At 41.1% G+C, this 27,558-nt stretch overlaps 1 protein-coding gene and 1 long non-coding RNA gene across 5 annotated transcripts in view; one reads left to right on the forward strand and one right to left on the reverse strand.

Annotated features, from left to right (window-relative positions):
• Positions 1–27,558, reverse strand: part of LOC109409613 (Kv channel-interacting protein 4) — a 353,865-nt gene that overhangs the window by 178,824 nt on the left and 147,483 nt on the right. The gene's annotated exons all lie outside the window — the stretch shown is intronic.
• On the forward strand, positions 7,621–8,624 carry LOC134286532 (uncharacterized). The gene is made up of 2 exons (XR_009996901.1): positions 7,621–8,264; positions 8,360–8,624. It is a non-coding gene; the product is annotated as an uncharacterized LOC134286532 (long non-coding RNA).

Here is a 27,558-nt window from a genome sequence, read left to right on the forward strand (position 1 = left end):
TGTACTAACCGTTACATTTTGGCGCCCAACGTGGGGCCTTTGGAAAAATTAGGGCGAAAGAACCAATTTGGATCTCTAGATGCGAAGTGCGACAAATTTTGATTTTTAGTTGCGAATCTCAATAATAGGGCGATTAGTATCAAATAGGTTTTGTTTCCATTCAATTTCGATTTTTCTAAGAATCATAATTTAAGGGTCTATACTCACATGAACTCTTAAAAGTAGGTTTGGTGCAATCGGATTCGAACTCGTTAGCGTCGGTCGGTTGAATTTACCTAAAATAGTAAACAATATCAATAGGCGGTAAGAAATTTTGAAGGGCTGATCTGTTTATTCTCTTATTATAATTAGTTTTTTTTTTTTGAATTGAACAACCTTTATTACCTTTAGTATTTGATAATTGTTACGGAATCTTTGAATTTTGAACTGACCTGTCTGAAAATAATTAACGATGGCTTACTCCCTTAACCATGTTGGGGCGGGATCCTACATCAACCCGAACGATTTGTTACCAGATGAAGTGCAATACGAACTGGAAATACGAAATATTAACATGACTAATGCTCCACTTGAAGAACAAAGAGGAGAATTGAGGAAATTACAATTGGAAGAGCTGCGTGGTTCCAGCACTGTAAGGACCAATAAGACGATCGAAGACGAGCTCTCGGTCATCCAAGTGAAACTGATCATGATCAGGCAAGACCTAGAAGTTCAAGGGGGGAAGCAAATGTTGATTTCGCGCTTGCGTCATATACGCTTGAGAGTGAATCGATTGAATGCGATTAACGATCGGCAAACTGCTTTAAAACAAGAGTTGCTCGATGAGATTGAGTTCCTCTTTGAGACGTTTGGTAACCCTGATGACAGAACTCCCGTTAGGGCTACTGCTCCCAACGAACGAGTAATCCCACCACGACACACCGGAGCCATTCCTAGGAACCCAGCGCTGGAATTCCCACCCCCCAGGTCTGAAGAAGATGGAGCAGTTTCCTTGACAATTTTGAGAGAAAACAGGGCAGGCGGTCCAACGGACCCAAGTAGTGGGATGAGACGGCCTAGAGTCGGGTTCATGTCAGACTCTATTCGGAAGTCAAACTTGAATGACAATGCAACTGTGAATCAATCGGTTCGATCGAGTGAATCGTTTAATCACTTGTTTCAAGGCACCCACACATTACCACCGACTTCGACCTTACTCCCAGGACTCATGAATACTTTACCACCTCCACCTGCGAATTTACCACCACCTTTAGTTCCACCTCCATCAACACGGCCACCAACACCAACCTCGCTACCCGCACCACCTCCGTCACAGTCCCATCGTCTAGCTCGAAACCCATCGCCAGTCAGACAGCAGAGTCCTGCTACGCCAAATCTTGGGGATACCACGGTTCTTAGAGCCGAAGTGAGTCAAATCGTGCAAGATGTGCTAGGGCCGTTATTGGAGAGTATGTTGGGCCGTATTGCTCAAGGAAGGCAGGAAATGCCGAGAAGAGCCGAGCCTCCTCCAGTTGTCGAAACCACAGCAAGAGGGAGAGACCCCAATCAACAAATGTACGCCACTGCGAACTACGAAAACCCAGGACAAAGATATCCATATCTCGAAAGGGAGCCTCAACAACCGCCACCCCATCCTGGACTTGGTTATCATCGTGTAGAAAACCGAACTTCCACCCCAATTCAAATAACTCACCGAGCAGAACCTCGACCCCAGTCAGTAGCGGATGATCTTCGAAATAATGTTCATGTCCCAGCGCGTTCGGGGGAACAACCAAATTACGACAGAAACAATCAGAATAAAGTGCCCATTAATAAATGGCCAATAAGGTTTAGTGGAGAACCGAAGGGAATGTCAGTTGAGGAATTTTTGAAGAGAGTTGACGTTTTGGCGCGAAACAATCAGGTTTCCGAAATAGAACTTTTGAGTAAGGCAAATTTTCTGTTTCGCCCGGAATCGCCAGCGGAGATATGGTATTATACGTTCAGCCAAAAATTTACCACTTGGCAGACGTTGAAATATTATTGGCGATTGCGATTCGAAGTGCCAAACAAGGATAAGGTGATCGAGCGAGAGATCCGCGAGCGGAAACAGATGTCCAACGAGACGTTCGTTACGTTTATGGGAGAGATTGAGCGTCTGTGCCAGCAATTGTCGAAACCCATGAACTCGAGAACGAAAATAGGTATCTTGGTTGATAATATGCGCGATTGGTATCGACCCCATCTCGCCTTTATCGATATCGAAAGTATCGACATGGAGACGTTATGTAACCTCTGTTACGAATTAGATAAGTCGGTCTATCGATCGTACGCCCAAAGACCTCGGCAATATCCTGTACATTGCATGGATGAGGGAAGCTGGGACGACGAATCTGGTCAAGAAGACCCAGAAGTTAATGCGATAACCCGAGGAAAACTCCGAGAACAAAAGGGAATCACTGAGAAAAAGGAAACGCCTAAAGAAACAGCTATCAACACAGAAACCCCAATATTGTGTTGGAATTGCAGACAGTTTGGGCATTATTGGAGAGACTGTTCAAGAAGCAAAAGGTTGTTTTGCCACATTTGCGGCCAGCCTGAGGTAGTTGCTATGAACTGCCCAAGTAATCACCGAGGGCCTCAAGCAGGAGCAAAAAACGATTATACGGAAGGGAATTAGGGAGTAACCCTTCCAATCATTCGGATTCAACTCCCCCTCGACAACTTTTCCAAAAGTACCCCCAAATTATGACGATTCAAACAAAGGAGAATAAATGTCCATACCTTACGGTATCGATTTTTGGTACGAAGATTAAAGGACTTTTAGACTCTGGAGCCGCCGCCAGTATTGTTAGCGATACAGATTTACTGACTAAACATAACTTCCTGATGGAGCCTACCAACATTCAAATAAGAACTGCCGATGGAACTCCACATGAATGCGTCACCCTCGTTTTTATTCCTTATACGTTCAAGGGAATAACGAAGGTAATACCCACATTACATGTCCCGAATTTGGCCAAGAAACTGATTCTCGGAAACGATTTCTGGAAGATGTTCAAAATTACACCCGCATGTGAAGAGAACGGGATTCTTACACGACTGGAGATCAATTGCGTCACCAGTAGTCCAATGAGTTTAAACTGTATAGAACAATATTTTGACGAGGGTGTTGAAATAAATTTGATACTCGAGAAAACTTCGGATGTCGTTAAACCCAGGGAGGTCGAAGACGCCAGTTTAGATTTACCATCGGTAGAATCACCTAAACCTACTAAATCGTCAGAGATACTTACCGAACACGACCTTAACCCAGAAGAACGAAACCAGCTTATGCAAATCATCGAAACTTTAAAAGGAAACGGGACGTTGGGTAGAACATCCGTTCTGCAACATAGGATAGACATTCTGGAAGGAGAGAAGCCCAAGAAACCGCCGAGGTATCGGTGGTCTCCAGCGATTGAGAGGGAAATGGAAAAGGAGATCCAACGAATGAAAGAACTCGACGTAATTGAGGAATCTACCGCGGATTGGTGTAATCCTCTTTTGCCAGTGAAAAAGTCCTCGGGTGAATGGAGATTGTGTCTGGACTGCCGCCGAATTAATGAGGTCACGAAAAAGGAGGCATATCCCTTCCCGGACATGCAGGTGATTCTCGGACGAATCGAAAAGGCGCGATACTTTTCGATTATTGACCTCTCAAAAGCCTACTGGCAGATTCCGTTGGCACCAGAGAGTCGAGATTTAACGTCTTTCCGAGCAGGTAAATCCTTATACCGGTTTAAGGTCATGCCTTTTGGATTAACTGGTGCTCCGGTGACACAAACCAAGTTAATGAACCGAGTACTCGGGTACGACCTTGAACCTCAGGTTTTCGTGTACTTAGACGACATTGTGGTCACGTCTAAAACCCTCCAGGAACACTTCCGTCTTTTAAGAACAATAGCAGAGCGGCTAAGGGCAGCAAATCTATCGATAAGCGTCGAGAAATCCCGGTTTTGCCAAAAAAGGATCTCCTACCTAGGATATATACTATCAGAGGAAGGATTGTCAGTGGATAGTGAAAAGCTCCAGCCTATTTTGAACTATCCGTCGCCTAAGACGTTAAAAGATGTCCGGAGGCTTATGGGAATGGTGGGGTTTTACAAACAATTTATTCCCAATTACTCCACACTCTTGGCCCCAGTCACCGATTTGTTGAAAAAGAACAAAACTAAACTAATCTGGACTGAAGAGGCGGAGCAAGCCTTAAGTGTTGTTAAAGGAATACTGACTTCCCCTCCAGTTTTGGCCAACCCTGACTTTGGTCAACAATTTGTGATAGAGTCGGATGCGTCAGCTGTTGCTGCCGGAGCAGTCTTGGTGCAATACTTTGAAGGAGTGCGAAGGCCAATTGCTTACTTCTCGCGCAAGTTTTCGGCAACGCAAAGAAAATATTCGGCGACGGAACGCGAGTGTTTGGCGGTGATACTGGCGATAGAGAAGTTCCGCCACTACGTGGAAGGCACTCAATTTCGAGTAGTGACGGACGCCCAGTCATTAAAATGGCTGAACAAGATTAGCGTGGAAGGAAATTCAGCCAGGTTGGCCCGATGGGCACTTAAGCTTCAACAACACGACCTAGTTTTGGAGTATAGGAAGGGCAAATTAAATGTAATTGCGGACGCCTTATCAAGATCGGTAGATGTAAATGCCATCGACCTACACGTCGATTTGGAGCAACTGAAGCGCGGGGTCGAAGCCAAACCCGATCGTTACAAAGATTTTAAGGTCGTCAATGGCAGGGTGTACAAGTATGTCAACACGGGTCGATCAGCTGATCGTAGATACGAGTGGAAGCTCATTCCGTCCAGGGCTGAACGAATCCAGATCCTAAACGCTGAACATGGAATTGCTCATCTAGGATATCTAAAGACATTACGCCGGATACAGGAGAAATACTATTGGTCAGGGATGTCTTTAGAAGTTAAGCGATACTGTCGCGGATGCGATGTTTGTAAAATGTCCAAGCATCCAAACCAACCTAAAATACCACCAATGGGTCGTCCCAAATTAGCGTCAATGCCGTGGCAGGTCATATCGGTTGACTATATGGGACCATTCCCACGATCTCGCTCAGGTAACACCTCACTCCTTGTCGTAACGGACCATTTTTCAAAGTTTGTCCTTATACAGCCGATGCGGGAGGCTAAAACTGATAGCCTAGTCAAATTTTTAGAATCCATGGTCTTTTTGCTCTTTGGGGTGCCTGAGGTCCTAATTTCCGACAACGGACCGCAATTTAAATCGGCCTTGTTCGACACGCTCATTAAAAAGTATCATATAAGTCATTGGAAAAACGCCAGTTACCATCCGGCCAACAATCCGACTGAAAGGGTCAACCGCGTGATTGTGGCCGCCATCAGATCCTATCTGAAGGGTGGAAATCAAAAATCGTGGGATGAAAATATGCAACAAATTGCAATGGCTATAAGGACGGCGGTACACGAGTCCACAAATTTTACTCCATTCTTTGTTAACTATGGTAGGAATTACATAGGTACAGGTCAGGACTATGCTAGGATCAGAGAAGCGGCAGGGGAAGTAGACTTCAATCCGAATAAATTTAATCAGGAAATGCAAGAGATTCACGAGCGGGTGCGGAGGAATTTAAAAAATGCGTATGAAAAGTACAGCAAGTATTACAACTTGCGGTCACGGGCGAAGATTCACGATTTCAAAATAGGTGATATCGTTTTAAAAAAGAACTATTTTTTGTCTAATAAAGCCAACAACTTTAATGCCAAATTAGCTAGCACATATTCTCCTGCCAGAATAATCGGAAAATTAGGAACGCATTGTTTTGAATTAGAAGACTTACAAGGTAACAAATTGGGAGTGTTTAGATCTGCTGATCTGCAACCCAAATAAACAAATTCTGTTCGAGCTATGACGGTGTCACTAGTAATTAGATGCACATAAACAATATACACTAAATACTCTTAGAGGCTTACCTTGTCTAACGTTGAGATGTCAGCTTCCTGTTTCCTCCGTTATTGACGCCAAGTAGACGAGTAGGGTAGATAGGTCCCCGTCATCCAGCTATGTACTAGAAACCATCGTTCCTCGGGAATCCAAAATACAGGCAGCAAATGCTCTGGTAGCCGGAAAACGCTCGGCCTTATTTCTTCGTATTCTGGAATTTTGATGTAGATAGCTTCAGTACGAAGGTCAGTTCAGGTTCCCCAAACTTTAGAATAATTTCTTCATGAAACTGTAGTTTCACTGGTTCAATATGCACATATTATTTCACCCATTCAGCACATAATTTGTTAAATTCACCACAATACAGTAGAGATCTTCTTATACCCACAGCAGTAAATCAACAAAATACCATTAGCACTTTCTTAGCAGATCAGCAATAAAACTTATACACACCTGACGATAAAGCCCACACGATACTTTTTTCTTTCACTTTCAACATTATCAACTCTTTCAATTTCCGAACAAATTTTGTTAACTTTTCCCCAGGGGTCAACGACCCTCATACAAGCTCGGCTTTGCTCTGCTGCTGTGGGTGCCGCTATAACCATTTCACTAAAAAAATATTAAAAAACGAATCAGCCCAACATATTTAGCGATACATCCATTAATTTTTGACCTTGTAGTTTGCCAATTAGCAATAGATTTCCGTCGGAGTTCACTTCACTAGTTACATAATATTTTGCCTAATTTAGTAGTATTATAAACTCGATCGAAACACTTTTTCAAATTTTTCGCGACGAACCGCAACCATTTTGATCCGCGACCGGTAGGATGACTGACTGACAGCACGGAGAATAGTAAGAAATTGAGAGTCGAGAGTAAGAACGAGTGACGAGAGAAGGCTGTCAGTTTATATAGGTACCGTCGTGGGGTGGTATACCGGATCACCGACAGGTAGAGGAATGTTGAATAATGTAGAGAGGAGTTTATGGATGGATTTATTAGTTCAGGGAGAAATAATTTTTCGGATGGTTATCTGAAACAAGGAACCGAGTGTTCCAGTTCGGTACGTATCGCCGCGATGTCTAGTCGAGTGGATACTTGACGAAGGGAGCTTCGATTCCCATTATTCGGTTTAGTCGTTTGTGGCAGATGGTAATCTGCGTATATCCAAGATCGGGATAATTTTGTCGGTAGAGAAAGCAAGAGTGTGAGTGATCCGCAATGCAAAGGAAAAGAATGGTTCTGCGAACAATCGAAAAGTGTTTCTTGTAATATAAGCTATAATACCTTTGTTCTCTAAAAGTAACGTTAAATTAAAATTCCTATTCCTAAAATCGTGTGTATAGTAGTTATCTAAGCCTAAAATTTTTGTTCTGTGCGCAGTATCGGTTATATAGTAAATTTTGTTATGAAAAGAATACACTTCAACTTATTGTCAAAACTAAGGCAAGAAGCTTAGAAGTCGCGTTCGGAGAAGGTGAGTTATACGTTTGTTTTTACTTTTGAGTTCCGCACAAAATTAAATAACATTCAAATGAAAATATATTTCTATTCTAAATATATTTTAGTTGAGATAGGGGGAAATGTAACGTAGTTACAAAAGGTCAACAAAATATAATTTTTATCCAAACCTAATCGCCAAGTAAGATATTTTTCAATTTCAAAACATGGGACCAGCGAGGGTTATCGATCACCTTTTAGTAACTCGAGAGCCCCTGGTGGTGGGATTTAGAACCACCAATTTAAACCTATCATGCAGCAAGCTTACTGGGAGGATCTCATCACTAAAACTAATGACGATTAGCCTCATCAGTTCATACGGGAACTGAAATGTTGTTTTTCTCAAAAGTACAAAAGAAGACTATTGAAAAGAGGGCGTCGCGTGGGTCTAGCATGGTTGAGTCATCCGATGATCTAGTATTCTCAAATCGATCGGTGAGCCAGTTAGAAGTGTCTAAGCAAATTAGAGAAAATCAAGTGTAATATAGCAGTAGTGATTGAAGGTCGATCGAAAAGTTTGTGTAAGCCCAGATTGTGACTACTAAGAGAAAATTCATTAAATCTAAATTGTAATTTCAGTTTGAGAAACATAAGGTGGAATTTAAGAAAGCAAAAGTTGGCCCGGTAGCGAAAAGTTTTAATCAGACATTGTGAGTGACCTAGGACTGAAAAGTGTACAAGTAGATAATCGTTCAATTTGTTTCCTATTTTTAACAATTCTCGCAGAAGAAACCTGGAATTAAATGGTCTGAAAGAAAAAAAACTAAGAAAAGTGTAGTGCGGAATACTGCACGTGTAATACCTCCCTCGAGGCTCAGGTAATGAACCGTTATAATGTAACTGTGACCACATGTGAATCCTAGTAAGACAACCGTTGTTAATGCGAACGTTTATTATATCTTTTTCCTTGAAGGACACTACTATCCTTCAAGCGAAGGTGCTAGTGTAGGGTGTAGGGGATAGCGACCAGCCACGCTGTCTCTAGGGACGAGTCAGAAGCTCGGCGACTTGTAGGCTCGCCTCGTCGTCCGCGCCAGTATTCGACCCTCGCGCACCCTGGGCCGAAGGAATCCACGCCTTCCGGAGGAATTCGGACGCTACTAACCGAATATCGCTCCATCGGTCTCGAAGGGAGATTCACACCACGTGAGCGCATTGGCACCGCCCATCACCACCCCGCTTGTCGAACCCCATCGATCGGTGTTAGCAACACGAGAACGGCTCGTAGCCACGAGTGATAAGCACATATGGTGGTGTGATAGCCCGTCATCGTAGTTCGACTGACAGCATCCCCGGTCGAGCGATCGGACTGCTCGAATTACTTCGCTAGCCGAGAGCCGAACCCTCTCCGACCCGGCATCACGAGTGAGCAGAGAGACGGTACCGCGCACGGTGTCACGTGTACGGATCGACCGGTAGTCCACCGGAGTGACGACGACATCACAAGGATACAGCCAGGACCCTCACGGCTGCAAGCAGGTCAGATCGTTTTGGTTTTTTTTGTATATGATAATCGTTCGCATTGAACACCCATAGACCCATTTTTGGTCGAAGAAGCGTGCACGCATTAGGGAATAAGAGATAACTAGAGTGTAAGATTTTATTGCCCCCTACCTCATTATAAGATATTTTCACCCTGAATAGATTTAGAACCGTTTTATGGCACATACTAGTAAATTAATCGAAAGAGGAGAGAAAACTTGATCATTGGTTCAGTTGGGTTTCGTCAGAGATTTGCCCCATCGTTCGTTGGTTCTGGGTATGCGATTTGAACAGTTAACTGTGGCACGGTAGGTTCGGAATTGATCTTAACTTGTGACAAGGACTCGCCTTGAGGAGTCTGGCCGGGATACTCAAGCTGATCCACATGCAAGCCGATTGGAAGTGCTTGCTTGGCGCTTAAGTGGATGCAGTTGATACCAATCTGACCTCATAACACGTAACCGTTACAACCATAACCCATTTTTTGCAGCTCTATGTATTGAGTTTAGCGGTATAGTGTCTTAGAAGATTTTGTTCTATATACTACACTCTTTATTTTGGGATTTTCACTTTTGTGATTAATCCACCTAAAAGTGCGACAGAAATTAACTTTTTCAAAAATGAAGATAGAGTGTAGGAGTCTTCTGCAAAGTTGTAGAAAAATGTATTGTTGGAAAGTTTTCCGAACAAACTATTACCTTATTTGCCTAATTATAAGAGATATGTGTCGTTTTTTGTGAATGACCCCTCAACATAGTTTTTTCGTTATATCTTTTTCTGGGGATTTTTTGGTAATTTTCGTGTGTTCTACAAAGTTGTTCTTTGTTATGAAATACACCTGCTTCTGCTTTTTTATCATTGAAATAACGCTCCAGGTGGAACAGAGCCCGCTTCTCAACTTGTAGAAAAACGTAAATAGATTTTTTCGATTAGTCCTTGGAGAAATCCCTGGTGGAATCATGGAACGAATATTATAGAAATACCTGGAATGATAATAGGTCTCCTCCAGAATTTATTGAAAGAATTCCACTTGCAATAACAACCACTAGCGTAGGCAGCCTTTTCGTTTTTGATTAATTCTTTTTGATAAATACTAAGAAAAGCGGGATGAAGGAGAAGGCTTATACCTCTCTTCCATCTGTCTCTGTCTTGTGCTTATTTAGGAGAGTGAGAAGCAACCAACGTTAGAATTTACAGCTGAGATTTCCTCGAAATTTAGTGCTGTGATTCCTTCAAGGATTTCTTCGAGGATTACTACAAAAATATTCTTAGAATGTTCCCAGTAATTCCTATTGGAATTCACCTTGACAATCTTTTAGAAATTCTTACTGGTATTACTTCAGGAATATGTCTGGGAATTATTTATAAATTTCTGGTAGAAACCATCAGCAACTTTTGCTGGGATTACGCAGGTGTCTCTCGCTGCAGATCATGCTGGAGTTCTTTCAGTTGAAAATGCATGAGAAACCCCAGCAGTAATTTCTGGAGAAGTCCTAGCACTAATATCTGTTGCTATTCTAAGACATAATCCTGAAGGAATTCTTGAAGAAATCTCTGGAGACATAACAAGAGGATTTTCTATAGGACCCCTTAGATAAATCTCTGGAGGAATCCTTGTAAGGATATGTAAAGAAACTATTGCAGACACATTTGAAGCAATCCCAACAAGAATATTTGAAACAATGCCATCAGGCATTTGTTGAAGAATTCCAAGATAATGTTTTCATAAATTTCTCTTGGATTGTCTCCGGAATGCCTGTTGGGTTCCTCTAGGAATTGCTACTGGGATTGCTGATACCATCCAGAATTCTTCCAGGGAGTCCACTTGAAGTTCCTCCAGGAATTCTTCCTGTGATTTGTCAAGTGATTTCTCCAAGTATTTTTTTCATGAATTCCTCCATGGATTTTTCTAATAAATCCTGCAATAGTTCTTCCAGTAATTTCTCTATAGATACTTTCAGAAATTGCTCTCGAAATTCCTTCATAAATTGCGCCTGTAGTTCCAATGATTCCTTTATAATTTATTCTTCAGATTGCTCCTGCAATTTTTGCAAGGATACTTCCAAAAACTCTTCACCAAAAATTCTTGCTGGGATTCCTCCAGCGATACCAATATGGATTTCTTTAGAAACTAAGTACTCCTACTAGGAATACTGTTCAGATTATTTTTGGAACTACTGCTGGAATTTCTACTGGATTGCTGCTGGGATTCTTCTATAAATTTCAGACTGAAATACTCCAGGATTTTTTCTGAGTTTCCCACCTGCAGGAAATCATCCAGGAATTCCTGGAAAATTCTCAACAGTAATAATTAAAGATGCTGAAAATGCATGAAATTTCTCAAGAATTCGTAAAAAATCAGTAGGAGTTCCTGATGGAATCTCAGCAGTCAGTAATGACTGGAATACAATAAGAAATTCCTAGAGTTATCTTTCACAAATTCTCTGAAGGATTCATAGCAAAAATTTCTGGAAGAATTACAAGAGATTCCCTTGAGGAATCCCAGGAAGAGTTTTCAGAGACACCCCAGCAGGCTTCCCAAATATTTTGAGAAATCCTCTTGGAATTCTTCTAGAAATGTCTGATGGGTTCTCCTGGAAATTTCTGCAATTTTTCCATTGATTTCTCCTAGGATTCCTCCGCAAATAGCTCCGGTCATCCTTTTAGGGATTTTTTCAAGGATTCCTCCAATAATTTCTCTCGAAATAACCTTAGAAATTTCTGCACAGATTTATTCATGAACTTCTACCAGGATTTCTCCATGTATTCTTGCTGAGAGTTTCCAAGCACTTCTAGATGATATTTCTGCAGTTTTTGCTCTTGGGAATCCTCCTGATGTATTTCTAGCAGGAATTGCTTGAAGAATTCCAGCAACACTTCTTGTAGGATTCCCACCACGAAAGCCTGGAAAAACCACAGTACCATTTCAGGACCACTTTCAACAGGAATTCTCAAAGAAATTTGAAGAGGATTTCCAGAATACGAAGAGGAATTCAGAGAATCACTAGAGAAATTTGGCAACAAAAAAACCCTCGGTGAGTTTGTGAAGAAATTATAATTATTTGATAATTTCGAAAGAAATTCCTGTAGGAATCATATGAAGTAATCTTGGCGGAAACTCAGCACGCATTCTTGAGTAATCTCCATGGTGAATTTTTGGAGATACCTTTTAAACATCCCTGTTGCAATCACAGAAGGAACTTCTGCAGGAATCACTCACTCACTCATGTATCCTGAGCACCTCTGGGGGTACATAGGGCCAACGTAAAAAATACAGGATGGAGATCCTGGGCTGCTGCAGGCTTCAGCCTTGACCTGGACCCAGGTCAGGTTCGCCATCTTTGATTTCTTTGTTGAGGCTTCGTCGCCACGGGCCCCTGGGTCTGTCTCTGCTGTGATGTTCTGCCGGATTCCAATCCAGCGCTTGCATGCAGATTTCGTCTCCGTTCTTTCGTGGTGTGTGGTCGACTTCCTCCATTTACGTTCTCGATTTTTTTTTTAATTTTTATATATGTGTATTCTCGAATTTTTGTTGATATCGGTATCAAATCAAATGACATCGTCGATGGAGCTCAGTACTCGAAATCCAGTTGTGAGGCCACCAGGCCCGAATTATAAACCGCAGACATCGGTTGATGAAAATCTGTAGCTTTTGTATGGTCTCTGCTGACACCCACCAACGTTTTGCTGGCGTACAACAACATAGATTTCACGTTGGAATTGAAAATTCGAGTTTTGATGCGTTGACTGATCTGATTGGATCTCCATATATTTCGTAGATTCGGAAAAGCAGTCCTAGCCGTCTTGATCCATGTTGATAGCCAACGATTTGGTCTTGCTGACGTTGATGGTGGACCCGCCGTAGAGGAGCGTTCGGTCTGGTCGTCGAGCTTATTCTGCATGTTAGAGCGTCGTTGGTCTTGTATGCTCCATTGCAATGGACTGCCAAACTAGCCTACGATTTGATACACGGTCAATCGCCCGCACCATGATCTTGTCGATTACGATGAGAAACAGTAGCGGTGATAGTACCAAAGTACCCGGATGGGGTCCGACAAAGCTTCGTTATGCAGGACTCTGCATGTAAAAGCCTCGTACTGCGCTTCCATGAGGTTGACGATTTTATTCGAAACTCTTTTGCGTCTCAGGGCGCCCCACAGATTTTCGTGGCTCAGAAGATCGAAAGCTTTTGTACTCAATGAACACCAAAAAGAGGGACTCTTGGAATTCGTTAACCTACTCCAGTATAATACGGAGCGTGACAATATAGTTAACACAAGATCTTCCGGCACGGAACCCTCCTGCTGCCGCCGCAGAGCTGCGTCTATGTTCTCCTGTATCCGATTCAGGATAACTTTGGCACAGAAATCACGGTAGGTATCCTAGAAGATTTTCTAGAGGAATTCCTGAAGGAACTCTTGAAGAAATCCGCCGAAAATGTCAAGAGGAACTCTTGGTAAAATGCAGAAATCAGTATGTGTACAGTATACAGTATGTGTACCGAAAAACAGCCCTTTTTATACGAATCTGACCCAGTGACCCACCGGAATAACTCCGGCCATAGGGACCATTCCGACGTTCTCTGTCCACTTTTACAAACTAGACATATGTACGAGTGTACTGTCAAAAAATTATTCAAATCCGTTGTGTATTCGCTGAACGGTGACATTTTTAGTTCATATGCGCTAACTCAGGCCGATACGGGTTAAAAAAAAACTTCAAAGTTCAAACCCTCTGCTAAATGGTTTAAGAGTTTTAGAGTTTTATGCGAGTGGGAGCAGTACACATATTATATATTTCCTATACGAAATCATGATACATAGTATCAAAGAATCTGGCTTTTATTATCATTATTGTGGGTTTATAAAAAAGAAATCCATTAGAAACTACATTTATAAACTAAAGTTAAAAATTTCATGCAAAAAACCTTCAAAGTTGTCTTCAAATGTCTTCAAGAGATTGGCCATATTTTTTTTTCTTGAAAATTTAACAATAATTTACACTTTCCTTAAAGTTTCGGAAGATTTTTCCTGGAGCTCATGATGAAGATGTTAGGTGCACATTTAAAAGCATAAGCCACTGTGTAAGCCATGATTGTTTCATGAATTTGAAGCAAAACAAAAACACTCACGAGATTTTATTCGTGAAGAAATAGTGGAGGTGTGGGAAGTGCATTTTTAGGCAATTTTAATAGCAAATCATGTTATTATCCATTAGAAAGTAATGTTTTGTGCTTCATTGTTCCTGAAAAGTAGAACTGTCAGTCGTGTAAATGCGTTTTTCATTAAATTGCAAAATGCTTAGAGCGGCTTCGCGAATCAAGACGAGTGCGTACCAGATTGGTTAGCTCGCGAGTAAAGATGTGCGAATATATTCAGGCCTCTGTTGTTCACTAGCAGATTTGCTTTGCGTTTTTCCTAAAACTCATTTGAAAGAATTCAAGTTTTCCATTAGAAATTTTTTCAAGTAATTCATCGTCAGAAAAACTATCACTAGCACTATAAATGTCCACTTGTAAACCACTGGAATAAATCATATCTCTAACTACAGTGTCGGGTTTTTGTTGCCTCTTCTAAAGGATTAAAAGAATGGAGCTCGTTAAAATAATTACGCCCTAATATGGCGATGAGTTTATCGTGTATGTTATGAATCAAAAAGATACATCGCGCCAATTATCGTAATCCCGGCCAGGAGAAGTTTTGCTCGCTCCGTGCCTTCCAAGTGTTTCCGTTCATTTTCTTCAGAGGCTGTGTAAGGTAGAAGAAGGATGGCATTAGCAACCCCAGCAGAAGTGCTAAAAGAAAATGCAGCCAAGCCGGTGTGGAAATCTTGTGAATTATGTGCACGCGAAAAGCGAGCAGTTTTACCAACACCAACACCAACGCCAACGCTAACTCGGATGGGGGTCCAGGAGAGAGATTGAATCGGAAAACGGAAACAGGAAAAAGTTAGCGGAAAGTTACAGACCAGCGAACACGCAAGGTTTAATGAAGTGATGTGTGGTGCCGGCAGTTCACTACTGGGGCCTGGGTGGGCTGGGCATTCATGTACCGTACTTGTGCATCGAAATATTATGTTTGGTTGTATCTTTATTTCAATAGGCGTAGCTAGACCCCCAAAAATGTGTTAACCAGTTATTTGTGAACTCAAAGAAAACTGAGAGCCAATATCAAAATAAAGAATGGAAGTTATAAACGTCTGTATCAAGCGCAATGATATTTTGAAGTCTTCTCCATTTGACTCTGTCCATAGCTGTGTGTCTCCAGTTCCGCACTCTGCAAAGGGTCCTCCACTTGATCGACCCACTTAGCTCGTTTTCTTGTACCGGTCGGATGACCTTCGAGAACCATTTTAGTCGCTTTCCATTCGAAAACTCCAAGGGCGCGTTGGCCCTCTGCACGTAGGGTCCATATTTCGTGCCCATAGAGGACTACCGGTCTAATCAGCGTTTTTTAGATGGTTAACTTAACGGCGAATTAAGCATTTACATTGCCTGTAACCTTAAAGCTATCTCCTTACCACGCCAATGTATATCATTCTCGACACTATCAGAAGGTGTAAATTGTGATAATTTCATTCAATTTGACGGAAATTTAAGGATAAAATAAGATAAGTAAAGCTTAAACCCGATTACACTCAACTTCAATTTTATTTGTATAAAACATATTTAAACTGAACATAGTACTCTTGTGGAACACGATAAATCTGATCTCAACCCACCAGCTCATTCAGAAGTTCTATTTTCCTCTCGTCGTCGTCCTCGGGATGTAACGCCGTATTGTGCTTGTGGTTGCAAATCTCACACACGATCCAAGTGGGGCACTGCTTTGCCAAATGATATACACTGAAGCAAATGGTGCAGATCTTTCTTTTAATGGCAATCATTTTATACCGATCGGAAAATGGTAGCCGGCGGAAATCGTTGCAAGTGCGTAGAAAATGCTTGTCTCCGCAGTAATAACACTCCAGATCGTTTGTCGACGCCTTTGCTGATCGTTTCGAGCTTATCAAGCCGGGTAACGCTTTCTTGATTCCAGACCAAGTTCCTATTTTATCGAGGGTGCGATGAATACAGAAAGGGATTCGCAGTTTCAAGATGCGACCTACCATCACATCGATCAGGTAGTTCAATGAATATCCCAGCTTTTCCAATGATCGCACGTGATGATCGCACTTGTTGAGCACTGTGTGCACATCTTCGTTGTTCGAACTTGACGACAGGTTTTTCAAACAGAACAAACCGTCAACGTGGAAGATGATTGCCTGCCTATCAAATTCGTTGCGAAGCCTGCTCCACAGCACATCGAAAGACTCCCCACGTTGTTCTGTTTTCACACTCTTTGAAACGCTCTCATTCAACACTGCCAATTTTTCCGAAGTTTCCAGACAAGGATTGTTCACTACACGTTCTTCGAAGGCCACTCGAAATCCCACCCAATCTTGAATTTGTCCTCCGAAGCTCAAACCATCTTTCGCAAACATAACCTCTACACTTTCCTTCTTCCTGATTTGAAGAGTCTTCGACACCAACTTCACCAAAAGCGCATTGCAATCACTCAATATGTTCTCAATTCGCTTTGCACAATTGTAATACTCCTCGACCACGTGTTTACCGACCAACTCGTAAATTTCCGTCAGATATTCCGTATACTGTCGCCGAAGTGTGTCAATTTCCTCGAAATGACACTCGAACTGTTCGGAATAGGATTGGATCGGGTTCACCTCTAGCCGCAGAATCTCCTGGAATTCAGCCCACGCACGAGTTTCTACGTTCAGCATACAGCGACCAAGCGCAAATGCTGTGAATTCCGAATCGATGCCGTCCGCGTGATTGATTTTTGAAGGCATTTTGGAGATATTTCTCTTCACAGCGTGGTTTCGATTGGAAGCAAAAACTAATACGTCCGGTTTGTTCGCGATTCGCCACTATACTGACCTGATCCAAATTTGCCCTTGAGCTTCGAACTTAACGGGATGGGATGAATAGTGCAATTCCTATTGTACATGCAACACAATTGTCAAGGTCAGCATGGAAGACTCTATGAGGATGGTAGGCTGTGCGAAAAAGAGGTTATTGTTTCGCACAATCACTTCCAGACCAACATTTGAGAAGGGTCAATCGACACTGGCAAATAACTATAGTTTATTTTATAAAATTTTCATGCACAATAGTTCCAGAGCCGTTTTTTGCTGGTCAAAAAGTTTTTCACCTTAACTATTTGGTTTTGCTATATGCTGTCTGCGGGGAATTTTCTTCATTTTTTTACCATTCTTTTCCATATTGTAAAATTAGTGTGGTCCAAATGTTTTTCAAGACTTCAAGCTTTTTAATTTTTAGAGCTAAGCTTTTTAGAGCTAAGTAATGTCAATTTTGTTAAAATTTTAATTTTTTTTAAGCATCTGTAAAAAAGTAGTGTAATTAGAAGTGCACAAATTCGGACAACATCCGTTGAGGTTACAAATTAGAATTAGAAGAAAAAAAAAATAAAAATAATTGCTGAACAAAAAACTTTAAAACAAATACTGCTATACACAGCTATAACTAAAATAACCATTTACCATCGCTGCCAAATTTTTAACTCAATCGGTCATAGGAGAACAAAAATACATAACGTCAAATGTGACTATTTTGTACGAAAATTTGCTGTCACTGGTATTTTTATGAACACAGTTGTAGATATTCTTTAGTTTTTTTTTCCGAATATTGCTCTTTTTTGTTACTAAGTTATGACCAATTTTGTGGAAATTGACCATATGTGCTATACGAGCTATCTGGAGTTTTTCCGAAATTCCTTTTGGGATTTTTTCCAAAACTCATCTCAGGACTAGGGGCGGGACACCTCTAATATTGATTAGCGGTATCAAGCAAAATTAACGAATATTAATCCCAGAGGAAATCCATTCTTGAACGAAGTAAGCCATGCTTATTGAACTGGATTTGAAATGTCAACATGCTCTCGATGAAGTACCGCTTTTAGGTTTTAATATTGCCAGAATGAAGCTCCTTTCTTACTTCTCACTCCTGGATCAACGATTCCGGACATAACGCTGGCGGACCTGCATTAACACCTATGTTTCAAAAGTTTGCATCTGCGATTCTACGATCATGGAAAGCACACAGATCATTTCAACTGAAAAAGTCCACCTGCGGATCAAGATGGTCAATTCAATATTCAATTAGCTAGACAGATGGAAGTTTGAATACGTGGTCAACTATTTAATTCGTTTTTTTTTTCATATTTATTGGATATGCACAATTGGACACAATCATTTCACTCGAGCTGAATGCTTAGGACTTGTATTGAAAGTGCATCCAATTACATTTGACGAAGCCACCTTGTTGGTTTTTCCCATCCAGCGACACAAGCCTTTCCCAGAGTGCAGTTGAGCTAACGTTATTTTCACTGCTGAAATGCGTAATCAAAAGATATTAGATTTAATAAATTGAAAAGAAACTACAGTTAAACCGTATTTCCTCAGCTCTTGTTTTCGTGACAGTTGGTAGTTGTATGAAAAGTCATGACATGCTAAACAGAAAATGTTTCGGTGAAGCATGAAGATTAGGAAACTAATATTTATTAGGCGGTATTAGCGTCTATATTAGGCAGTGTCCCGCCCCTAGTCTCAGGATTCCTTCAAAGGTATTGCGTAAATGTCTCTAGGATATCGTAGCAAATTATAATAATTATAATACACACTCAGTTTTATTTCCTGAGCTCGGCTGTGCAAATTTCGGTTTCTGAATTTCATCTGATACACAGCTAACAATATCGTAGATTGCTTGGCAACAACGCGTAGTATATTGATTCTCGGCATTTATAAGCTGAGATCTCATGAAATCGTTCAGCTGACTACTTCTCAGCATTCGAAAACCAAGATTCGACGTTCTATTTAAAGTGTGTAGGTATTTTTATTCCTCATCTGTAGAGACTTTTAACCACTGCGTCCATTATTTCGGAATGTTGTGGCATGACCCATATTTAATTTGGTGCTAATCAAATATCCCGTCACAATTGAGCTGTGATGGACAATGGTTGAAGTAACACCTGATCCAACTATGCACAACTCGTTTTATAAAGTTTATTACCCTGTTGGGATTACTTCTTCAATTTTCCAAGGGCTCTGGGATTACTTGCCAAATATCAGCAATCTGTGATGGGACAGCACTCCGTAGTTGCAGACTAAATGCTCGGCAGTTTCGTTTTCCGTTTGACAGAAACGACACTCGGAGGATTGGATTTTCCCAATCTTACTTAGATGATATTTACTCGGGCAGTGACCAGTCATCAGACCAATAATTACCCTGAAATTTTTGTGGTTTAGATTCAGTATGGACCTGGTTTTTTCTGCACTGGGTTTTATGAACCTTTTTGCTTGCTTGAATGTATCCGTGGCATTCCAATTAGTGTGTAGGTATACTTTTGGTAATTAATCCATAGCTAATCTTCATATTCATAGAGGAAATCCCAGAAGTAATTCTGGTAGAAAAGTTAAAAGCTAAATCCCAGAAGGAATTTCGGAAGCTCCTGAACAACAAAAAAACGGGAATGATAGAAACGATAGAAAATTTATGGAAAATCTGGAATTAATCTTGAGAAGAGTTTTAGGAAGTGGAGCGGACCTGGTGTGATGGTTAGAACACTTGACTATCGCGCCGAGGACCTGGGATCGAAGCCCACTCTCGACAAACTCGCAAAATGTGAGTTCTTCCTTCGGAAGGGAAGTAAAGCGTGGGTCCCGAGATGAACTAGCCTAGGGCTAAAAATCTCGTTAATATAGATAAAAAAAAGTTTCAGGAAGATAATCCGGAAAGAACTCTCGGATACAGCAAACGAAAAACTCAAAAAAAAATCTTAGAAACCCTCAGGAAAAAAATGTTGGAGAAACTTCTGAGAAAATCCATGAGAAACTATACGAAAAATCCCAGAAAAAGAACTCCAACAAAAATACCGGAAGAACCATCGAGGAAAATTGAAATTCTGAGAAATCATCTGGTAACCCGTAGAAATTTTTTTTTATGAAAATCCTGGGAAACTCTGGAACATTTTTGAAACATCTGTTGTGTGTATTCTGGGAGGAGCTATTGGATAAATTCCAGGTAAAACTCCGAGAGAAATTCCACAAACGACTCCTAGAGAAGTTTCGGAAGAACCTCTGGATAAATCCCTGAGCTCTACGAGAAACTCATATAAAATTGCCGAAGAATCACTGAAGAAGATACATCGGTTAGGAAAGAAGCCTGGGTAGTTTCCAAAAACGCGTTTCCGGAAGAACTCTGGATGAAAAACGGAAAAAAAATTTGAAAGTATGTTGTTTGGAATCTGAAAGTAACTCCAAGGAAAATTAAAAGGTGGAACAAATCGAAGAGAAATTTTAGTTTTGTTCCCCTCCAAATACAAAAAAAAATCCAACCAAGATTAAGATTTTTCGATTGGGGGGTATGGGGTAAATTACATACGAGGATAATTAATGTATCTCCCAGCCTAATGAATTCTAACAAAACTCATCCCAAACATTTCTCCAGAAATAACAAAAATCGAATATTCTTAATATTTTTTTCAGGAATTTCAAAAACTCTTAGCAAAATTTGCTTAAGAAATTTAACAAAAAAAAATATTTAGAACTTCAGCTACTGGCATCATTAGAAGTTTTTCACGCGTTCCGTTTGCTTTCGTTAATCATTTTTTGAAACTCACCAAATCATTAAGCAAATATTGGACCAGCAATCAGTCCAGTGATTTAAGTTGAAAAGTTCAGTACAAAATTGTGCTCGAGATTACTTAACCAAATTATCGCAGAATATGTTCCAAAAATTCTTTAAAAAAATCTATAGAAACTTGAATTTCTCGTGCCGCTTTGCCGGAACCGCTAAGAAATTTTCGCCGAATTTTACAGATCTACTCTACACACGAACGAAAAACTGAGCCAAAAGATTATTCGTTGAAAAATTTCCGAGTTTTTTTATGAAGAATCTAATAAAGAAGTCCTTCCAGAGACTATAGAAAGAATTTTACTAGCAATGCTTTCAACTGGAAATTTCTAGGAACATGAATTTCAATCTTTTTTCAGAAAGTCTTCCAATAGGAATTTCAGCCGAGTATTCGATAAATGAGGGGGTTAGAAGAAAAGGAATGTAAGTGATAAAACCCAATTTTCGAATTCAAGTTTTTACCGTTCCATACTTCATACATTTTGTATACTACTTTTGTATGTATTTTTCACGAGATAACAACCATCGTGTTGTTTTCCGAAGGTTTCCAGTGAATTTAGCTTACCCTGCTACAACAAACCATCAGGTAGATCATTCCCTTCCGGTCTGACTCTGCAGCCATAGGTAATCCTTGCGCTGATGGTGGGTACTTAATCATCATCATCATCATCATCACTACTTTTGTATGTATTTTCATTCCATAAAAAAAGTAGCAAAGCAAAGATAACCGTACACATCGTGATTGCTGCTTCGTGATTGACCAGAACAATCGAAGTTGCACAGAGAGCCAATGAATGTGAAAGCTTAAGACTAGCTAACCATTCAAAATGTGCACAATTTGAGAGCTCAACATTTTTAAGTCAATAACGGCGCCGGCCACGTTTTTACGGTCATCGGGAAAGGGAAGGATTGTTAGTTAGACAACCGTTGTTACTAGAAACCGTGGAATCCATAGTAACCCCACAGGTGTCACGGGGAGGAGTATTTGTTAGTAGGGTATGGTAAGGTGTGGATCTAGGATCCACCTCTGGTAGGTGATATGATCCACTAGTTACATGGAAATACACGTCGCGGTATTCATCACGATAAGGATTTATTTAGTCGCGTTAACCAAGTGATACACATATGTTCTGGCAGCACGGGCAACGACGATCATCACTGTGGGATACAGAATCCAGCCTATAGAGATGACAGATTGCGAAACAATGACCATTGTAAAACGATTGAACGCATGTAGCGTGTATTGCGATAAGATCACTCCGTGAATTGATTATCTAATTTTACGAAGGTCGCCTGAGATTTCTAGAATTTCTTTGCCGTTATAGTTATTTTATGCTATGTTTCAATAAGAGTGCGTGGTGCAGGTGAAATTGTTACCACCCATTGGTTGAATTGCATTCCACAGATTCGATTCGTAGATCGGCAATCATTTGGGCTATTTTGATACACTACGCGTTTGCCTAGTACACAGGTGAAAGCGGTGGTCTATTCGACGGCATCGTTGGGCTAGGGTACTGAACCGGTTTAGGAAAAACTAAATCTTTGAGCTGCGCAAATTAAAGCCCGCTGCGAGATTTTTTCCTCTACCAACAACATACGTCAATGGTCATTCAATATCAAACGCATCAGCACACTAATCGTTTACTTTACCGTAAAACCGACTGATTCACGAAAATTGTTACGCGATTTTGATTCCGGATTTCGCGCTCGCTTTTCCATCGCCCTACCGAGAAAACCGACTCCATTGATCGTTTACTTAACCATGAAAACCGACTTTTACACAAAAGTTGATTCCGCATTCACATTCGCGCCCCCAGAAAACCAAAAAAACGACCGACAAACGAAAATAGTCGCGCGCTTCTCACAGTATTGAACTTGGAATATACAGAGAATAAACATTCAAGCTTAGATAGCTATTTACGAATTATGTATTCTACTAAGAGTAGTCCCATATGTTACCTGGGATCGACGGGCGTTGAGGTAATTTTGCCAAATATTTTTCTCAATGACTGTTGCGAGCTGCAATTACTTTCTTCTATCATTTTTATCGCTTCAATATTAGGTTAGCCCCAGAACTACAAGATTAATCTGCAGAAATTACCAGACTCCAGGAGTCCTCATGTAAACGCAGTGGCGAAATTACCCCAACTCCTTCTAGGATGTAAAGAACAAAATCGGAATGATCTCACCCAGTTCCATGTCGTCGGATGACCGCAACCACTCATTGACTCTTTCAATTTTCTGCAACAATTGGCTACCAGATGTGCATCATCACTTTACGAGGAAGACCACACAACACCTGCCACAAACACGCATCACTTTTCGTTTTGTATTTTCATCCCATACAAAAGTAGTATACAAAATGTATGAAGTTTAAAAATGGACCCGATTTTCTCCGATTCATTGTATTTTTTATAATCATTGTAAAAATAATCTTAAAAATATTCCCAAAAGCTTAAAATCAGAAATATTTTTTGATATGCTCAACTCAAATTCGACAAAATGATCACTTACACCCCTTTGCATCTGGGCCCCTCAAATCTTATCGTTGTATCTTTTACGATAACGCCGCAGCAAGGAACCCGGTAAAACGTGGGACGTTCCAAGCAGAATTGATTGATTGATTTGTCTTTATTAGAGAGACTTTCAGCCCTTGGCTGGTTCGTCTCTCTTCCAAGCAGAAGCGGAAGCAGCAGACCCGCCTCTTTCGGGAGAAAAAAAGCCGCCTGGAAGAAGTGGAGTGCGAGGAAATGGAACTGCTGTGCCGTTTCCATGAACCACGAAGTTCTACGAGACGCAAGACGCATCCCGCAACGGCTTCGTGCCACGAGCCTAAATATGCAGGGATAAGGACGGAGACCTCTTGACGAGCGGACGTGAGGTCATCTACTCAAAAAGACATGGATACGTTCCTGTCTTTCATGAGCATGAGCATGAGCATGATTGACCGCCCGCGGTTGCTCCTCTGTTATTGCAAGGACAACTGCATTTACACAAAGAACCAACAGATGATGCTTGGGATTAGCTTTCTCTTCATTGTGTAAATGCTGCAATCCCAATACTTTTCAATAAGCAATACCAGCGCCGGCCGCGTCCGAATGCAGGTCAATTGAGGATAGGGAAGGAAGTGATGACGTGATTCTCGCTTAGGCCAATAACCGAGGAATTCTCTGCGTTACTACGAGAAATCACTAGGAGTTTGGACAGGGGAAATGGAGATGTGTTGAGGATTTCGACGTGGTAAACGAATGTAATGTTTTGATTCGCGATTAATAATGCGCTCGCGAAGAAATACCCTTCTAAACCTTGGACGACGAACGCGATCTATTGTGCCTCAAAACTCACCCTACATAAGTTATTCATTCGCAACTAAGGAGAACACAATGCTAAACACCGACGCATCTGTAGTTTGCGTTTCCGCGCGAGACAATGCTGAACGCGATCGATTCACAAGTATTAACAAAATAACACGGGATAAATAAATCAGAAAGATCTTACCGCATGGTTCGCCGTCTATCTTTTACCGACCCTCCCTTTTTTCCAGACATTCATGCAACGTTTATTTGAAATATTACAAATGTCGACACCGAAGATGACGAACCATTCAAATTTTTGTGTACATGCAAAAAATGAAAAAAAAATATTTATTACCAACTAAATGTGCATTTGGAACTAGCGCCGACACATGACGTGACGAACTTTTCAATATTTGTTAGATAAATACACAAAACCCAGTGCAGAATTTTATACATCCTATAGCATTAATTATTGTGATAAAATGGAACGAGCTCACCAATAAACATCCTTCGAAGTGTCCAGTACGTATGTGCTGCAGCATCTTCCACAAACTGGCCTCGAAATCACACTGAACCGCTACAACACACGGGTACGACGATGTGCACATTCAAATTGTCGACGACGACGCGGCCGATCCGAATGAAAAAAAAGCGGCACTTCCACTTTGCCTCTTAACCGCCCCGTACGAAGACGAGCACGCACGCAGGACGACGACGCGATGCAACGACGAACCAAGACAGACTGAAATGTCATCGCACGAAAACTAGTTTTTTCCTCTAAAAGCACACACACAGGACGACGACGCGATGCAATGACGAACCAAGACAGACTGAAATGTCATCCGCTGCTGGCATCACACGACCGACTCGCACGAAAACTAGTTTTTTTTCCTCCAAAAGCACGCGCACAGGACGACGACGCGATGCAACGACGAATCAAGACAGACTGAAATGTCATCCGCTGCTGGCATCACACGACCGACTCGCTCGAAAACTAGTTTTTTCCTCCAAAAGCACGCGCACAGGACGACGACGCGATGCAATGACGAACCAAGACAGACTGAAATGTCATCCGCTGCTGGCATCACACGACCGACTCGCACGAAAACTAGTTTTTTTTTCCTCCAAAAGCACGCGCACAGGACGACGACGCGATGCAACGACGAACCAAGACAGACTGAAATGTCATCCGCTGCTTGCATCACACGACCGACTCGCACGAAAACTAGTTTTTTCCTCTAAAAGCACACACACAGGACGACGAGCGATGCAATGACGAATCAAGACAGACTGAAATGTCATCCGCTGCTGGCATCACACGACCGACTCGCACGAAAACTAGTTTTTTCCTCTAAAAGCACACACACAGGACGACGACGCGATGCAATGACGAACCAAGACAGACTGAAATGTCATCCGCTGCTGGCATCACACGACCGACTCGCACGAAAACTAGTTTTTTTTCCTCCAAAAGCACGCGCACAGGACGACGACGCGATGCAACGACGAATCAAGACAGACTGAAATGTCATCCGCTGCTGGCATCACACGACCGACTCGCTCGAAAACTAGTTTTTTCCTCCAAAAGCACACACACAGGACGACGACGCGATGCAATGACGAACCAAGACAGACTGAAATGTCATCCGCTGCTGGCATCACACGACCGACTCGCACGAAAACTAGTTTTTTCCTTTTTTCGAAGTTTTTAGTTTTTTCGAAAGTGTTTTTTCCAAAAGCACGCGCACAGGACGACGACGCGATGCAATGACGAACCAAGACAGACTGAAATGTCATCCGCTGCTGGCATCACACGACCGACTCGCACGAAAACTAGTTTTTTCCTCTAAAAGCACACACACAGGACGACGACGCGATGCAATGACGAACCAAGACAGACTGAAATGTCATCCGCTGCTGGCATCACACGACCGACTCGCACGAAAACTAGTTTTTTCCTTTTTTCGAAGTTTTTAGTTTTTTCGAAAGTGTTTTTTCCAAAAGCACGCGCACAGGACGACGACGCGATGCAGTGACGAACTAAGACAGACTCAACATGGATACGTTCCTGTCTTTCTGCCAAAAACCCATCAACAATTGTTTTTGTTTTATCCGATTCAAGTCAACATTGCTGTAGCCAATTAGTAACTCAGACTGACTTTAACTCTGATCATCTATCTCCCCGTAATAGTCCAATGGAACGAGTCCGAATCCCGCTCAGTCAACGCACCATCGCTAATACCTACTGTTTTATAAGATGCAAAGGTTGAGTCGATACACTTTACACACGGTTAAATGAATGCATGTACGAATATGACCTCCACTTTAGCATCCTATTCTTCATCATATACGACTTCGTGTTGCCTGGACCATCAGCTTAATAAAGTATATTTTCAAAAATTATAGAGCTGACTGTGATACACATGTCACATTCTACCGTGACGTTACAACGTTTTGACGCATTCGTAGACAGATTTTCCACTATAACTCATAAAAACGATTGTAAACCTCAAAATATTTTTTTATATTCGGATTCCTTGTAAAATTTCTGATATATTTGACCTATTGAACATTTAGTTTGCATTAGAAAAACGTGTTTTAAATGCGTATTTGTAGCGTGACGTTACAACGCGCTAGAATCCGCCCCTATCCACCGCGCTACCAACATCTTAAAAAATCTGCTCGGATTTTTATGATATTCTAATTTTTTTTTCTACCATTGAAATTTATTGGTTGGTTCTTCAATTCAGTGAAATAAAACATAAATTTCGGATTTGTTTTTGGATAATCGACTTTTACATTTCGTGACGTTACAACGCCCGTTCAGTTTCAAACAGGGTTCTGCTCGCGTTGTAACGTCACGAAAATGCACATCATGTTAGAATCAGAATAATCAGCCAAATCTGCCCGAATTTGTGATTATGTTATTGCATTATCTTCACTGCTTCAAGGGGAACTTTAACACTATTGAAAATCCGTTTTGTGATAAATAGCTCGGAGGGCCAAGTTATTGCTATCAGTAGTATGAATATTCCTTCATAAAGGTTAATGACAACGACACCAATCTTCGTTTTAGTACCACCCATATTCTTCTAGTTTTGTCCCAAAGACTAGCGCGCTGAGATCTATGCAATGTCATCTATTCAAGTAAAAATGCTTTAATTTGTTTGCGAGAATTTATTGAATCAAAAGCATACCAGAGGATCTGCATACCACTTAGGACCCTTAGATCAACTTCTGTAATCTCAGAGACAAATAGACCTAACAGTGATAAAAAATCTTAATTACTTAGAGAGTTGGTGTCTTTGGAAAAGTTGTTTGATAAATTAAAGACTTACAGCTAATTTACCATTTGACGTAAGATTTCGCCACTGGGCGATGCTAATTGAAAGTTTGTAATAGTTTACAAATCATTTCTCAAAAAGTTTCCTACAAGTTTTGACTAATTGAGAAACTAGCAGTCAAAATTTGAAAATTTTTGGGCACTTTTTGAAAAGTTCCAGCTTTTGTTTTATAAATAAATATAATGTGCATGGTTTTCCAAAATTTCAACTACTACTAGGCAAGTACAACCTTAAACCAAACGACTTTTAAACTGAAGATACTTAAAAAGTTAAATAACTC

The sequence above is a fragment of the Aedes albopictus genome, chromosome 2 (genome assembly GCF_035046485.1).
Source record: "Aedes albopictus strain Foshan chromosome 2, AalbF5, whole genome shotgun sequence".
NCBI lineage: Eukaryota > Metazoa > Arthropoda > Insecta > Diptera > Culicidae > Aedes > Aedes albopictus.